Genomic DNA, 5000 nt, shown 5'->3' with positions numbered 1-5000 from the left:
TTTAGCCTCAAATATGAGTTTTATCTCACTAAGAATATAGGGAGGGGAAAAAAAACATGTAAAATGACGAGGAAAAAAAGCAGCCGTTTAAAAGCCACAAATCGTTTATGATGAAAGTTTTGCGAGCGTAACCCAAAGCTAGCGTTCTCTGGCTCATGTCAGAGCGCACTTCACGCTTTTTACAACTACTGTAATTTCGCAGCTTGTAACGGCGTCGACTAACCTGGATGATCACCTGCTGAGCACGACTGCATTAACAGGCGTCTCCCAGCCCCAGTGCATCATGGGAAGCGCGGAAATGAGGAAGAAAAAGGGCTTTTGGCAACCGCAGCTGTAGCATCAGGTGGGTCTGATGGCTGTCTGCGCACAAATGAACAAACATTTAAAAAAAAAAAAAAAAAAACAACAACAACAAGCCGCGGTTTGTTCTTGAAAGGTGAAAGCGAGCAGGTTTATTTCCAGCTCCTGCTGATTCCTCGCCTCTGTAGACGACGCAGGGAGCAAAAGATGCCGTTTGTGATGTTGTCAGATGTCAAAACTATTAATATAAAAAAGGCTTTGCTTTATATCCTCTTTTATGTACTCCTACTGTTACTGCCGCTGAAACTTAAGCACAAGTTTGGATAAATGCATCTTAGGCTGAAGTTTGTGCGCAGGCAATTAGTGCCGTGTTTGCTGCAGTTTTGCTGTTGTTCGTGTTTAAGAGTTTGTTGGAAACCTTAATCTTAAGTGTTAAAGTTCATTGTGTGACTTGTGGGATTTATGCTGCTGCTCAAATGGAGAAGACGTTTTGGTGTATTAATATCTTTTTCTAAGAGAAATGACTTATGATATTTGCTAGACAGAGCAGAAACTCAAAAAATAAAGCATTTATTATATCAGTGTTTTAATTTAATTTAGTTTTTGTTTTTTAATATTTTTATTTGATATTTTTGGGTTTTGCTTTGCTTTTTATGTTTTATGCATTTATTTTACATTTTTTTATTTAATTTAAATTTAATTAAATTTTGTTTTGTTTCGTATTTAATATTTTTTATTTTGTTTTTCTTTTTATATTTCTTTTATTTATTTTTTTATTTAACTACATTTTTTGATTGTTTTGCTTTTTGTTTTATTTTGTTTTATTTTTATTAAATTGTTTAGTTTTGTTTATAATATTTTTTATTTCGATTTTTTTGTTTAGCTTTATGTATTAATTTATTTATTCATTTTTAATTATTTAAATGTATTTCTTGTTTTGTTTTATTTTTTATTGTTTTGTTTTGTTTTTTGTTTTGTTATTCTTTATATGTTTTGTATTCGTTTTTTTATTTTGTTTTGTTTTTAATATTTTTATTTGATTGTTTTGCTAATGGTATTTTATTAATTAATTATTTATTTAAATTTAATTTTGTTTTGATTTGTATTTAATATTTATATATTTTTGCTTTATTTTATTTAAATATTTTATTTTACCAATTTATTGTATTTTATTTAGCAAAAAAAATTACTGCCTTTTAAAGTTTGATTTCATGTGACACTGAAGACTAGAATAATGATGCAAATTGATGAAATGACTCATGCACTGTGATGAGTGTAGTGAACTCAAAATTGACTGAAAGTTAATTCTACTCATTTGAAAAGAGTTTTGAACTCCTTGTTGAAGGTAAAGAGTTAATTAAATACCTCATTACTTCAATTTAAATGGAGTAAGTTCACAGTACTCATGTAGATTAGTTTTTTTTTAACTCAAATGTTTTGTTTCAATAGGTTTCCTCAAATGGTTTGTGTTGCCTTAACTTATTGGGTTTTACTGTGCTCAAATTACTTCATTTACTCAAATGGATTAAGTTTACAGGACCTCATTAGGATTAGTTTTTATCTTAAATGTTTTTTTTTGTTTGTTTTTTTTTGCAATCGGTTTCCTGAAATGGTTTTAGTTACCTTAGGTTTTTGGGTTTTACAGTGTGATATTTGTCAGGCAGAGCAGATACTCAAAAAAAATAAAGCATTTATTAAACCAAAGTTTAAATTAATTTAATTTATTTTTCATTAGATTTTTTTGTTTTGATTTGCTTTATATATTTTATATATATATATATATATATATATATATATATATATATATATATATATATATATATATATATATATATATATAGTATTTTTTTTACTTTTATTTAAAATTTTTAAGGTTTTGATTTGTGTTTTATTTTTTATTAGATTTTTTGTTTTGCATTTAATAGTTTCATTTTTTAGTGTTTTGTTTTTCATGGTTTGTTTTGCTTTATGCTTTATATATTTTTGTATTTAATAAATTTTGTGTTTATTATTATTTACTTTATTTTTTATTCTTTTGCTTTGTGTATTTTTTTTTTTTTATATTGCAAAAAAAATCACTGCTTTTTAAAGTTTGTCTTCATGTGACACTGTAGACTGAAGTAATGATAATGAAAATTCAGCTTTGCATCACGGTATTAAACTACATTCAAAAAACTTAAATCATCAAAAATGAAAACAAAGTAGAACAACAGATGGAAAAAAAACACACACAGTCCTAAATAAAGTATTTATTTAGAATTAGGGTCATGCTGTTTAGCACACCTGCACTCAAAACATGACGCTTGCTGTTTGTTCAAACTACTTATTTAGAATGAGCTGAAACAACACAAGGTTCTTGAGGTTTTTATCTGGGGTGGCCACAGCGGAATGACCTGCCAACTATTCCAGCTTATGTTTTACACAGTGAATGCCCTTTAAGCTGCAATCTAGTACTGGGAAACACCCATACACACGCATTCACACACACACTCATATAGGGCCAATTCACCTATTTGGATTGTGGGGGAAACCGGAGCACCCGGAGGAAACCCACACCAACATGGGGAGAACATGCAAACTCCACACACAAGCACCCACTGGCCCAGCTGAGACTCGAACCAGCAACCTTCTTGCTGTGAGACGACAGTGCTAACCACTGAGCCACCATGATACCTCAAGTCTTCTAATAGCAACAAAAAATTGTTCCAACCTGTTATTGGCTTGATAACATCAGAATTAGCCTTTTTTAATATCTGAGCACTTCAAACTCTTAGCGTGTCTATCATCCGTCTGTCAGTCTGATACAGAAGATTAAACACCTGTAGATCTGCTTAAAGCTAATAGAGGTGAAACCCAACCATCGCAGGCCATCAAACTCATCCAGTCCCAGAACAACCAGTGCTTAATTTAATTCCATAAATGAGCTATATTAAGAATAGAGCTAAAGATGTTTTTATCTCATTTCACATTGATCATTGTGTAAGACTCTTGAATATCAGTCAAAAAAAAAAAAAAGATTGTTCAAACTACTTGTTTAAAATGAGCTGAGACCACACGATTCTTGTTCAAACTACTGCTGAGACCACTCGATTCTTGTTCAAACTACTGCTGAGACCACTCGATTCTTGTTCAAACTACTGCTGAGACCACTCGATTCTTGTTCAAACTACTGCTGAGACCACACGATTCTTGTTCAAACTACTGCTGAGACCACACGATTCGTTGTTCAAACTACTGCTGAGACCACACGATTCGTTGTTCAAACTACTGCTGAGACCACACGATTCTTGTTCAAACTACTGCTGAGACCACTCGATTCTTGTTCAAACTACTGCTGAGACCACACGATTCTTGTTCAAACTACTGCTGAGACCACATGATTCTTGTTCAAACTACTGCTGAGACCACTCGATTCTTGTTCAAACTACTGCTGAGACCACACGATTCTTGTTCAAACTACTGCTGAGACCACTCGATTCTTGTTCAAACTACTGCTGAGACCACACGATTCTTGTTCAAACTACTGCTGAGACCACTTGATTCTTGTTCAAACTACTGCTGAGACCACACGATTCTTGTTCAAACTACTGCTGAGACCACACGATTCTTGTTCAAACTACTGCTGAGACCACATGATTCTTGTTCAAACTACTGCTGAGACCACACGATTCTTGTTCAAACTACTGCTGAGACCACACGATTCTTGTTCAAACTACTGCTGAGACCACACGATTCTTGTTCAAACTACTGCTGAGACCACACGACTCTTGTTCCAACTACTGCTGAGATCACACGATTCTTGTTCAAACTACTGCTGAGACCACTCGATTCTTGTTTAAACTACTGCTGAGACCATTCGATTCTTGTTCAAACTACTGCTGAGACCACTCGATTCTTGTTTAAACTACTGCTGAGACCACTCGATTCTTGTTCAAACTACTGCTGAGACCACACGATTCTTGTTCAAACTACTGCTGAGACCACTCGATTCTTGTTCAAACTACTGCTGAGACCACACGATTCTTGTTCAAACTACTGCTGAGACCACACGATTCTTGTTCAAACTACTGCTGAGACCACATGATTCTTGTTCAAACTACTGCTGAGACCACATGATTCTTGTTCAAACTACTGCTGAGACCACAAGATTCTTGTTCAAACTACTGCTGAGACCACACGACTCTTGTTCAAACTACTGCTGAGACCACATGATTCTTGTTCAAACTACTGCTGAGACCACACGATTCTTGTTCAAACTACTGCTGAGACCACTCGATTCTTGTTCAAACTACTGCTGAGACCACACGATTCTTGTTCAAACTACTGCTGAGGCCACACGATTCTTGTTCAAACTACTGCTGAGACCACACGATTCTTGTTCAAACTACTGCTGAGACCACACGATTCTTGTTCAAACTACTGCTGAGACCACATGATTCTTGTTCAAACTACTGCTGAGACCACACGATTCTTGTTCAAACTACTGCTGAGACCACTCGATTCTTGTTCAAACTACTGCTGAGACCACACGATTCTTGTTCAAACTACTGCTGAGACCACATGATTCTTGTTCAAACTACTGCTGAGACCACTCGATTCGTTGTTCAAACTACTGCTGAGACCACATGATTCTTGTTCAAACTACTGCTGAGACCACACGATTCGTTGTTCAAACTACTGCTGAGACCACTCGATTCTTG

General features: G+C 34.5%; 1 protein-coding gene across 3 annotated transcripts in view; it reads left to right on the top strand.

Annotated features, from left to right (window-relative positions):
• Nucleotides 1-5000, top strand: part of cux2b (cut-like homeobox 2b) — a 338324-nt gene that overhangs the window by 130880 nt on the left and 202444 nt on the right. For 2 of the 3 annotated variants that reach the window (XM_087264089.1, XM_087264088.1), the window contains exon 1: nucleotides 284-343. The exons of the other annotated variant lie outside the window; for it this stretch is intronic. The gene's annotated coding sequence lies outside the window, so the exon portion shown is untranslated. Of the gene's footprint in view, nucleotides 1-283; nucleotides 344-5000 lie in introns of those variants that run through there. 3 annotated transcript variants of the gene reach the window in all.

This window comes from Danio rerio, chromosome 8, assembly GCF_052040795.2.
Source record: "Danio rerio strain M-AB ecotype USA chromosome 8, GRCz13ab, whole genome shotgun sequence".
Taxonomy (NCBI): Eukaryota; Metazoa; Chordata; class Actinopteri; order Cypriniformes; family Danionidae; genus Danio; species Danio rerio.
This window is presented reverse-complemented; position numbering and strand designations above follow the sequence as displayed.